We start from the raw sequence: 12,686 nt of genomic DNA on the forward strand, positions 1-12,686 counted from the left end.
CCAGATGGCAGCAGTAAGAACAGAGCATGCGCTGGGTGATGTGGATCCTTGATGATTGCTGCTGCTCTCCGACAACAGAGTTCTCTGTATATGTTCTCGATAGTGGGGAGGGTTTTGCCCGTGATGTCCTGGGCTGTGTCCAGTACCTTTTGCAGGGCTTTAACCCCGTTCCAGACTGTGATGCTCTTTCCTTTTGAGTATACATTTTAGGTGTTTTGTTAATGTTCAGGTTTTGCCAGCATTTATTGCCTATCCCTAATTGCCCTTGAAGGTGGTAGTGTGCCGGCATCTTGTGTCGCCACTATTCTGGTGAAGGTGCCCTTACAGGCCTGTTGGATGGGAGTTCCATGAATGACGATGAAAGGCCAGTCATACATTATCAAGCTGGGATAGTGTGTGACCTGGAGGGAGTGGTTTACCATGCACTGACTTCCCATGTCCTTCTTGATGATAGGGGTCCTGTATTTGGAAGGTGCTGACCTTGCGTTTTGGAAGACCCAGTCTCTGACCTGCTGTTGTCATCGTGTGTTTGTGCAGCAGGCTCGGTTGCACTTCTGGTTAACAATGATTCCTGGGATGTTGATGGTGGGCACTCAGAGGAAGGTGGTTGGAATCTCCCTCGTAGGAGGTTGTTATGGCATGGCACTTTGGAGGTGTGAATATTACTAGCCACTTATTAGTCCATGCCTGACCTTCGTCTAGGCCTTGCTATAAGACGATGCATACTGCATTAAAAACATGGTCCTGAGGAACCCATGCAATCCCCAAGACTCCTTCGACAGCACCTTCCAAACCCACAGCAGCAAAAGCACAGGGACCCTCCAAACCGCACACCTTCCCAACTTGGAAATATGTGGTTGCTCCTTCAGTGCTGCTGGGCAAGAATCCTGGAATTTCCTCCTTGACAGCATTGTGGCTCGCCCACAACTCAAGGACTGCAGAGATTCAAGAAGGCAGTTCACCACCAGCTTCTTGAGAGCAGTTCAGGGAGGGCAATTAAATCTGGGCTCACCCTGCAGACCCCAATTTGCTTGTATGAATTAAAAATAAGTCATCATTTGACAAGCTCAGTGTTTATTGCTGGACTAAAACTGCATTAATTTCACCTTGGCCGTCCTGCAGTGTGATTGATTCTGTGTTGGACGTCAGACGCTCCCTTTTGGAGACGGGTCTGGTTTCAGAGCCTGAAGACTTGTTTGTTGTGGCGTGGCTTCACTCTACTTCTGCTCGTTCATGTTTTAAAATGTAAGATATGCTGTGGATTGTTTTCGTTGCACTGATGGATTAGCAGTTGGCCGAGCACATTACTTCCTCTGTACATGTTGGCAGCGAAGAAAGCAAATTTATTGTAGCAAGGCTTGGCAGTATAATGGTGAAGCATATCTTGAGGGGCTGAGCAATTGATTTAGAGGGCAGAGTTATGAGACCCTCCAGAGCAACTGAGGAGCTTAAATTATTGATTAACTAAATCGAGAATAAAATATCTCTGATTATTAATGGTGATCATGGTACAACTTTTTTAAGGGAAATCAATATTCCATGACATGCCATTTTTTATTCTGGTTAAACCGATGTGCTGTATGATTCTTCAGCTTGGGAAAATATTAAACTTCCCAGTGACAGCCACTCCCTATTTAAAAATAAAGCCACATTTCTTGGTGTTTTTGTAGAATAGAGAACCTTAGATCAGGAACACGGAACAGTTCCTTCTGGCCATTTGCTTGCCCAAATGAAACTAAAACTCTGCTGCTTGCACATGATCCACACTCTTCAGTTTCCGATATGATCACGAGTCTTTTATTCTTAGTTTTTCTAATCGAGTGTCGATAGAGAGGGTTTATTAGCATGTACAGCCAGCTCTGAAGGTGCCATCAAAATCAACATCGCTCGCAGTGGAACCAGGTTGTGTCACATCACGGAGGCAACAGGTGTTGCTGGCTCGAGGCCCAGGAACTCTCTGTCCAGTAACACTGTATGAGTTCCTCTACCAGTGGAGGGGGCAGGGGTTCAAGGCCACCACCATCTCCAAGGCTTCAGAGATGGTCAACACTACCTTGACACAGAAGGGCCTGTTTCAGTGCTGCATTGTTCGATGATTGTGTGGTCAGCAAACTCTGGCCCTGCCAGTAACACAAGGTTAAAAAAAATGAAATGTTGACCTGGAGCCCTCTAAACCTTTGCAAAAATTCTTCAATGCTCCTCAATCAAATCAAATGATAAAGTACACCAGCAGTCTGCCAAACCACTGAATTGAGAGAGAAAAGGGGAATGGAAGTGGGGGGGGGGTGAAGGAGAGAGAGAGAGAGAGAGAGAGAGCGAGAGAGAGAGAAATACCTCCATAATTTTTTTTTAAATCCTTTTTTATTCCATTCGTGTGTCCCACAGAAATACATTCAGGTAGAGATACTGTTTTAATTGGCTCGTACAGATAGCATGTGGTAATGAGAGTTTAGAGGAACTGAGGAGAAGTCTGCATGGAGAGAAACAGCCAGTCAGGGCTTCAGGTTGGGACCATTTCCAGAAAATGTCCACTTCTCCCATTGGATGCTCCCTGACCTGCTGAGCCTCGTTGTTTGCTCAAGATTCCAGTTTCTGCAGTGCTTGTGTTTCTGATCATGTCTGAATAAGCCTTGTTCATTCAGTCCGTCAACTGGTGAATGGAGCAGAGTGGAAGTCAGCGAGGGAAACTGCAGATACTGGAGCCACACACCTAGCACTGGAAGAACTCAGTGGATCAGGGGAGCATCCATGGAAGGCAGCAGACAGCCGATGTTTCAGGCTGAAAACCCTTTGTCAGGAATCTGTTTCTGCCTGGAATATCGACTGTCCTATTGGCCTCCACAGATACTGCCTGGCCCACTGAGGACCTCCAGCGCTGTGTGTGAAATGGAGCAGAATATTCAACAATGGAGCCCACCTACTTTTCAGTCGTTGGTGGTAATTTTGTCAACCATCTTTTACTTTCTATATTTTAGAGTCTCTGAAATGTCCAGTGCAGTCACGAGGATGTGCCAACTGAAAGTCAAATGAATACAATGGAACCATGGATTCGACAACTCCAGTTTTCTTCTGATGCAAAAAGGTTTGTGCCTATTTATGTTTGTTCAGCAAGTGCTTGTCTTGCCTCCTTGATGCCCCGATGTTGTTTATTGCTCTCTGACCAATATGCATTCTCCGCTGTGATGAAAAAACTGCTCAGTACTGTGTGCATCTCAAGCTACAGAACTCACTGGACGTAATTACAATCTTAGAGAGCTTTCATGACATCCACAACTTGCCCATGGTAGTGAAATTTGTCACTGTGCCCTCCCAGCAAATCACCAAAATGTTGCCCTGCAGTTGGCTGCCCATTCTGGCAGGCCATCACTGCTGGGTCTAATTCCCTGAAAAAGCACAGTTGTTTGTGAAGGTATGTTTTCAAAGTTAATTAATAAGGGCTCCAAATGCTGGTTTTCCCAGCTGAGCCTGCATCCTTTTGCATCAGGAGATATCTCAGCCTTGAGCTCTGGAATGCCCTCCCTAACCCCCTCTGCCTCTCCTGTCCTCCACGATGCAACTCCACCATTTTGATCCAGCTTGGATATGTGTGCGTTGTTTAACAACATTCCTGTGAATGAGCTAGTATGAGTATAAGTTGCTGTAGTGTTAAAAACGAGAACACATTTTGATTTTGATTCCTTTTAGCCTACCTGCCCGAGTCTTACGGCTGCTTTCCCCACCGTCCACCTGCGTCACGCTGCCACCTCTCCCCTGCCCACCCGAGTTGTGCTGCCGTCTCTCTCTCTCTCTCTCTCTCTCTCTCTCTCTCCCCCTCTCTCTCCCTCCACCCTCCCACCAGTGTAACAGTGCCAGGGGAACAGCCCCTTTTTGGTTCTCCTGCACCGGTGCTGGTACACTGGTTTCAACTGCATGGGGGACGATGGGGAGTGATGACAGCCATTGACCTTGGTTGTGAACCTGGGGCTTTGCAAAAAATGTTTCCAATTGGGCCCTGCAGCTCCTCAGGCTGGCTCTGAATGCCTTGCCAGGGGTAAGTAGAGGCTGAAACATTAAAGGGATTTAAGAGACTCTTTGATGGGCACATGGATAGAATAAAATGAGAGGGTTACAAGGTAGGAAGGCGTTAGTTTTGTTGGGTAGGAATATATTGGTTGGCACCACATCGAGGGCTGAAGGGCCTGTTCTGTGTTATAATGTTCTGTGTTCTAAGATATATGGGGTTAATGCAGGAAATTTACACAGAGGTAAAAATCAACCAGATAAGAGCAGCTGCAAGGACTGATGACTGTGTTCGACTTCTGCTTTCCTGGAGTTACTTGGTTGAGATCCAAATAAAGCACTCAATTCCAAGAAAGTCAGAATGAGAAATGTCAAAGCGAAGATCAGAAAATGAAAATGCTGGAAGCCCTTGGAGGTCGGAACCAGCTCTCAAAAAGCAGGTTGTAAGTCTGGCAATTCTCTACCTGAAAGGTCAATGGATAAGCAATTGAAGGATGAATGATAGATTTTTAGCGGAGATGGTAACCAGGTAAAACCAGTACAGCTTCATGAAATGTCCTTCAATAACGAGATGAGTTTCATTTCACTGTGTCAAATTGTGAAATAAATAACTGTTTCCATTAACATTGAATCATGCAGTGTAAAGTTGGTCCTATGGCCCACTCAGCTCTGTTTCCATTTTGAACTCACCCGACCCTATTTTATTCTTGCTTTCTCTGCACGCATCTACTTGCTTGCAGAGAACCTTTGGTGGTGTGGAAGGGAACTCAGCATCCAGAGATTGGCTTTGAACCCCGGTCACTGGAGCAAGGGGCAATATCACTGTGTCACTGAGTGCTTCTGTGAAATTGGATACAGACAGTGGGTATTTGAGGGGTGTTGGGAGGGGGTGTGGTGGTGGGGGGGGGTGATAATCAGGACCAAGAATTCAAGTCGTCGATTTTATTGTCATCTGATTGTACAACCCAACAAAACAGCGTTCTCCAGTCCTCGGAGGCAAAACATGTAGACACACAAGCAGACATAACACACACACACAGACAAGCAAGGAGATGTAAACCACAATAACATAATTAATTACCATGGATTAGAGCAACAGCACCGCAGCATGGCTGGAGAATTCAAAATTTTAAACCCTTATAATCCAAATAAGGGCTCCAAATTTCCTAATTAAAAAAAATAATAATTATCACATAAATTATACATTATTTTTTTCCAATGGAATACAAGATATCAATTCCATATGCCATCGATGTAAACTCAAATCAGTCTCATTTTTCCAAGTAATCGCTAAACATTTTATGGCTACAGCCAATGCTAGTCTCAAAAACCGAGTTAATCTCAATTCCAAACTCAACTTTTTAATATTACCTCACAAAAATACTGATGGATCCAATGGAAATTTAATTTTAAAAATACCTTCTAAAAGTTCTTTATGTCGCATTGGTTGATGGGGGATTGACGACATTTTGAGGAAAAATCTCAGGCTGCTTCTTTACAGCATATCAAATTAGGACATTTTCACAATGGAGGGTCTGCAGAGAGATAGAGATAGGTGAAATGAGTGGGCAAGGGTCTGACAGATGGAGTACATTGTTGGAAAATGTCAGACTATCCACTTTGGAAGGAAAAATAGAAGATCAGATTATTTTTAAAATGGTAAGTTATTACAGCATACTGCCATGCAGAAGGACTTGGGAGTACTTGTGCATGAATCACAAAAAAGGTTAGTTGCTATGAAGAAGGCAAATGGAATGTTGGCCCTCATTGTTAGAATTAAGCAGCAGGGACCTATCATCAGATCAGCCATGATCTCATTGAATGGTGGAGCAGACTCGCCGGGCTGGATGGCCAACTGACCACTATTTATTTTATTCTGATGTTTTTATAACAGCTTGTAGAATGGGGAGACTGCAGGAGTACACGTTGCAATCATTAATGTAAGGTGAAACATCTGCCACCATTGCTGTTCTTCGACTGTTGGTGAGGGAACATTGTGGTGGGGAATCCAGGATGTGGTGAATCCCAGATTCACTTGGAGAGGCCAAAGACTACATTTTGGTGCAATGCCACCCAATTACGGGACAGTTACCCCAATGCTTTTGCAATGCCAGCAATGCAGGTTTGAACCCGGCGCTGTCTGCATTCTCCCCATGTCAGCGAGGATTTCCATCTACCCTTCAAAAAAGTACAGGAATTGTAAGTTAATTGGGGTATTTGAGCGGCATGGGCTCGTGAGCAGGAAGGGCTTGAACATCTATATTTAAATGGAAAGTTTTGATTTAAATTAGTAAGATGAACTCAACCTCCATGTAGTTTAGGTAAAAGATTGCTCGTTTTACAGCGAATTCCATTTCTCTGGAATTCAATATGACGGGAAAACATAATTTCAAAAGTTTGCTCACTAGTCAGAGCTAAGAGTTGTTAATTATAGTAGTGAAGAAGAATCAGAATTTATTGTTACGAACAAGTCACAAAATTTGGTCTTATACACAGCAGCGACATAGTGCAAACATTCATAGACACCACCTTACAATAATACGTTTTTAAAAAATGTATGAAAAAGTAAGGCAGTCTTTTTGGTTCATTGATTATTCAGGAATCTGATGGTGGAGGGGAAGAAGTTGTCCCTGTGCCGTTGAGTGTTCATCTTTAGGCTCCTGTACTTTTTTCTTGATGGTAGCAGAGTGAAGAGACCATGGCCTGGGTGGTGGGGGTCTTTGAAGATAGAAGCTGCTTTCTTTTGTCGATGTCCTCGATGGAGGGAAGACTGGTGCCTGTGATATCGCAGGCCAAGTTAACAACTCTTATCCTGAGAGTTTGTGCATCTATAACAGGCAGTGATGCAACCAGCCAGAATGCTCTCCACACTATTCCTGCTGAAGTTTATGAGAGTCTTCGGTGACATACTGAACCTCCTTAGACGCTTCACAAAGTATAGCCGCTGGCGAGCCTTCTTTGTGATTTCATCAACATGGAGACTCCAGGACAGATTCTCAGAGATGTTGACACCTAAGAATTTGAAGTTCTTGACCTTCTCCACTACTGAGCCCTCGATGAGAACTGGGTTGTGTTTCCCAGACTTCCTCCTGAAGTCCACAATCATCTCCTTGGTGCTGACATTGAGTGCAAGGTTGTGACACCATTCAATGAGCTGATTTATCTCCCTCCCGTATGCTTTCTCATTGCCGTTTGTGATTCTGTCGACATCTGTGGTGTCATCAGCAAACTTGTAGACGGCATTGGAATTGTGCCTGACCACAGTCATGGGTGTATAATGAGTAGAGCAGTGGACTAAGCACACATCTTTGGGGTGCGCCTGTGTTGATAATCAGTGAGGAGGAGACATTATTTCTGATTCGTACTGACTGTGGTCTTCTGATGAGGAAGTCAAGGAATCAGTTACAGAGAGGGGTACAGAGCCTTAGAGTATGTAGCTTCTTGACTAGCACTGAGGGAATAATGGTAATGAAGTCTATGAAGAGCGGCCAAATGTATGAATTGCTGTTTTTTTGGTGATCCAGAGCTGAGTGGAGAGCCAGTGATATGGCGTCTCCTGTGGAGCAATTGTGACGATAGGCAAATTGCAGCGGGTCCATACCTTTGCTAAGGAACGTGTTCATTCTGGCCATGATCAGCTTCTCAAAGCATTTCATCACCGTAGAAGTTAGTGCTACTGGGTGATAGTTGTTGAGGCAGCTCACACTGTTGGTGTTTGGACAAAAGCAAATTCCAGAGATGACACACTTTTGTGCTTGATATGAGTGAGATTTCAACCCACAAACCTCTGACTCAGAGATGAGAGTGTTAGCCATGTAGCAAAGCCAGCATAAAGGCAGTCGCGTGTACATTTTATACACTCTCCAACTCGCACGCACTTGCCTGTGGATACAGAAAATAAACTTTCAGCAAAAGATGTTTATTTCAGTTTTTCGGATACATCTTTCAATAAAGAAAGAGTTCCCCAAGACTGTGCCACCTTTGGATTCACCACATCTCTAAGTCACACACCATGGAGATAAAAACACAACGCTGGGTAAACTCCTCAGGCCAAACAGTTTACTGTAGCAAAGATAAAGATGCATATCCAACATTTTCGGCTTGAGCCCTTCATCGAGATCTGGACAAAATGTGGGCAGGTGCCTGAGCTGGTCAAGTTCCTGGGTGTCAACATCTCCGAGGATCTGTCCTGGAGCCTCCATGTCAATGCAATCATGAAGAAGGCTCACCAGCGGCTATATACTTTGTGAGGTGTTTGAGGAGATTCGGTACATCACCGAAAACTCTCGAAAACTTCTACAGGTACCATGGAGAGCATTCTGGCTGGTTGCATCACTGGCTGGTATGGAGGTGCCAATGTTCAGGACAAGAAAAAACTCCAGAGGGTTGTTAACTCGGCTGCGACATCATGGGCACCAGACTTAACTCCATCGAGGACATCTACAAGAGGTGGGGTCTTAAAAAAGCAGCCTCTATCCTCAAAGACCCCCACCACCCAGGCCATGTCCTCTTCACTCTGCTACCATCAGGGAAAAGGTACAGGAGTCTGAAGATGAGCACCCAGCGGCACAAAGACAACTTCTTCCCCACTGCCATCAGATTCCTGAATGAACAATGAACCACAGACACTGTCTCACTTTGACCACCTTATTTTGTCAGGTGGTTTATAAATGTGATGGTGTTGCAAAACAATGAACTTTGTTCAGGGCAATAAATTCTGATTCATTGCGTTTTTACTTCAACCATGGTGTCTGCAGACTTTTGCATTTTACACCATGAAGATATATCCTTCTCGGTGAATAGTCCAGTGAACTCCCTCCATGACACCACTGTGGGGTCACCCATACCTTAAGGACTGCAGTGGTTCATGAAGATAGTACAAGGACAACTAAGGATAGGTGATTAAATGCTGGCTCAGCCAACAAAGCCCACATCCCTTGAATGAATTTAAAAAAAATTCTGGTTGTCAGGAAGCTGTGAGAGAGCAGGGAGCTGGGGATTCAGCTAATTGATGGGTGTGATGCAAAGCCAAATGGATTTAATCTATTAGCAGTGCAGTGCAGACATCATCTTGAGAGAATTGAATGTTGCTGTTTGGATGATGAAACTGGGTGATTCACATTGGATGAAGGCTTTTAGTTTAGATCAGCGAAGCTGGGGCAGATTGAACCACAATGCAAGCCTGCATAGAGGTTGTTTTGAATGGGTAGTACAAACAACCTCCCACATACTCCGAGAATGACTCAGCAAGGCTATTTTCTTTCTGACTTCAGGTAACTGCACTCACTCTGATTGATTACTTCTGAGGAAGTGTGCTTCTCTATCTAACTGTACCAGCCAAAAACACATTGTAACATTTGGGTAAACAGAGATCAAGGGCAACCTTAGCCAGGGTGGTTTTTGTAAATTGTACGTGGCTGGGACTGTTTTATTGCAAGTGGTTTCTGACTTAGAGCCAGTGCTGTTCCTTCGGATGTGAGGCAGCCAGGTTGACAGCCACAAGCATCCAGCGGGGAGGTTGTGTTCCAGTTGTGAAGGGAATCGACGAGAACGCCTGGCCCTCTGAATCCCTCCAGTTTCTCTTTGCTTGCTCAAGATTCCTGCCCCCCATTTTCCTCTTTCTGCCATTTTAATTTGATGGCATTCTAGGTCCATAATCAACTGTTTTGATGAGGGGTATGTCAAGAAAGCTTTATTGTCATCTGATTGTACAAGTACAGATGAAACACCGTTCTCCAGTCCTCGTTGCAAAACATGCAGACACACAACCAGACATAACACACATGTGGACAAATAATATATATGCAGGACAAGTGTTGTAGCTGAATAAATAAATATTGTTCATGAAAATGAGCATCTTGGATGGTTACTGTGAGCAGTTCATTTGTTCGCTTAGCGTTTTCACTGCCCGTGTTCTTCAGCTTGGTGGTAATGACTCTGATACTCCTGTATCTTAACCCTGACGGGAGCAACTGAAAGATGCTGTGTGTAGGGTGAAAGGGGTCCTCAATTATTTTGCACACCCTCTTCAGATCACATCGATGGGAGGGGAGGGAGACTCCAGTGATCCTTTCTGCCACTCTTATGGTCCTGTGGATTGACCTCCGATCCATTTCTCTTCAGCAACTGTGCCACACGGTGATGCAGCTGGCCAGGATGCTTCAATTTCCTTGAACAAAATAACATGCAAATATCATTTAAAAATATCTCTGGCACAAGGGATGCTTCTTTTTAAGATCAATAAAGAACAGTGTTAGGAATTGAACTGGATTCATATTTTGACTCCCAAGAATTTCAAATTGGAGGTCTTGCACCAGAGGGTTTTTCACTTTTAAGTCAATGTCAAAAACATCGAAGGTTTTATCTCACAGTGAATTTATTTTTCTGAAGCCAACTTTGTCCAGTTAGATTGCTCCTTGAGGAGGAAAGAAGATCAATTTTTCCTCATCCATCCTACTCTCTCGAACCTCTGCTCCTCGCATTGGAAAGTACCCAGCAAGCATTGATTGTCCCGGCTGGCTTCATTCCAAACAGTCGCTGAACTGTCTGCCTCGTTGCAATGCAGTGCCCTGTCTCATCCAACACAGACAGCGTTCAAAAGACCATTCTGGCTCACAGATGGCTGCAGCTCCTCAGAGGCTTCTGGAGCCTTGCCATGAAGGGGCCTGACCTCCTGCTTGTGCCTTTAATCTGAACAAGCATCTGTCTCGCCCACCATGCAATTCAACCCTTCCACAGAAGCTGTTCAGTAGTGAGAGCTGAGGACTAATTAGATTAGTAGCTTCCTTTCATTGTGGGAGCTTTCAAAGCAAGCAATGATAATGTTAGTGGAAAAGAATGACTTCTTCAGGGAGCTGGATTGTACTTTATGCTGCACTGGTCTTCTGCTTAGCAAATGTTTTGTTTGAAAAACTGTGTAGTTTGGCAAAATAGTTGTCCTGCTTCTTTCTGGAAGTCTCTGTATGTTTATGATTAAGAGAGTCTCTCTCTGTCTCGCTCTCCTCCCGCCCCCCCCCCCCCCCCCCACCTCTCTCTCTCTCTCATTTGGTGTGTGCATGTCTCTCTCTCCCCCCATTTCACTGCATGTGTGTTTCCATTTCCCTCTGTGTGTGTGTGTGTGTGTGTGTGTGTGTGTGTGTGTGTGTGTGTGTGTGTGTGTGTGTGTGTGTGTGTGTGTGTGTGTATTTCTAGGTATCTATATAGCTGTGTATCTGTCTATCTCTGTGGGGAGTGTGTGTGTCTGTCTGTTTCTAGGTATCTATATATCTGTGTTTCTAGGTATCTATATATCTGTGTGTCTGTCTATCTCTGTGGGTGTGTGTGTGTCTGTATTTCTACGTTTCTATATAGCTGTGTGTCTGTCTGTGTGTGTGTGTGTGTGTGTCTATGTTTCTAGGTATCTATATATCTGTGTCTGTCTGTCTCTGTGGGTGTGTGTGTATCTGTGTTTCTAGGTATCTATATAGCTGTGTGTGTGAAGAAGGCTTTCAATGGCTCAAAGCCACACGCAGTGCGTTTGATGTTAATCAGCTGAGTAGTTTCAGAATTATTGCAGTTGAGCGAAGGGAAATGTTTACTGAGCGGTAACAAGTCTTGAAATGTGTTCTTGTTTAAAAGGAAGTACAGATGCTCCTGCTATGATCTTGCTGGTAATGTTTACCAATCACTCACACTTTCAAATAGATCATGACAACCTCCAAAAACTAGTCACACTGATGACCCTCCTGCCGTTTATCAGATTAACCTGTAAGAAGGATGTTTTATTGCCAGGAAATGCTTTTAAAAATTTGTCAACTGAGTTTTATTTCATGATCAGAATAAACGGCTGCAATTTATCAATGTTCTGTGCTTGCTCTGATGGGAGCCATGGCAACCTCGTCGCCCATTCCACCATGCTCCTGTTCCTGTGACTCTTTGCTTCATCTTTTTAGTTCTTGTCGGGAAATGGATGCGGGTGTTCCTATCAGCCAAACCCAGATCGGCCCAAACCCCACCCTCAACACTGTCGGAACAACCTTTCAATACCCTTGTGTTAAAAGATTCTCCAGTTACAACAGTGGGGCAAACTCATGAGTGTGGAGAACTCTCTGTGCCTTGCACTCTTTGACCACTGTTGCACTACTCCCTGCAATGTGCTACGAGCAGAATTGCCCCAGAAAAGGTATGGATGTGCTGGCTTCTGCATTTGCCTCCGCTATGTCATTGGAAGGGAGTTCCATAAGATAGAGGAGCAAAAGTAGGCTATTCATCCCATCAAGTCCTTCTGCCATTCCATCAGGAGCTGATCTATTCTCCCACTCAGGCCCACTCTCCTGCCATCTCTCCATAACCATTTTTAAAAATATTTTATTGAAATTTCATACATGCATTAATATCTGGATACAGAAAATATCCTACATCTGTCTCATATCAGTCATACAAAATGTTATTTCCCTCCAACCCCTCCTCATCCATAACCTTTGATACCCTGACTATTCAGATACATATCAATCTCTGCCTAAAATATACCCAGCAACTTGGCCTCCACAGCCACCCGTGGGAGCAAATTCTAGACGTTCACCACCTTCTGGGTGAAGGAATTCCTTCACGTCTCTGTTTTAAATGGTTGCCCTTCTATCCTGAAGTTGTGCTCTCATACCCTTGACGTTGGTGACGTTAGAGATATCTACTGTACAGGATGGTCTGGG

The 12,686-nt window shown here is 44.4% G+C and overlaps 1 protein-coding gene across 15 annotated transcripts in view; it reads left to right on the forward strand.

Moving 5' to 3' along the window:
* Window positions 1-12,686, forward strand: part of pik3cd (phosphatidylinositol-4,5-bisphosphate 3-kinase, catalytic subunit delta) — a 206,798-nt gene that overhangs the window by 84,383 nt on the left and 109,729 nt on the right. For all 15 annotated transcript variants that reach the window (XM_069918431.1, XM_069918432.1, XM_069918423.1 and 12 more), the window contains one exon: window positions 2,976-3,082. The gene's annotated coding sequence lies outside the window, so the exon portion shown is untranslated. The remainder of the gene's footprint in view (window positions 1-2,975; window positions 3,083-12,686) is intronic.

The sequence above is a fragment of the Narcine bancroftii genome, chromosome 2, assembly GCF_036971445.1.
Source record: "Narcine bancroftii isolate sNarBan1 chromosome 2, sNarBan1.hap1, whole genome shotgun sequence".
Classification (NCBI taxonomy): Eukaryota; Metazoa; Chordata; class Chondrichthyes; order Torpediniformes; family Narcinidae; genus Narcine; species Narcine bancroftii.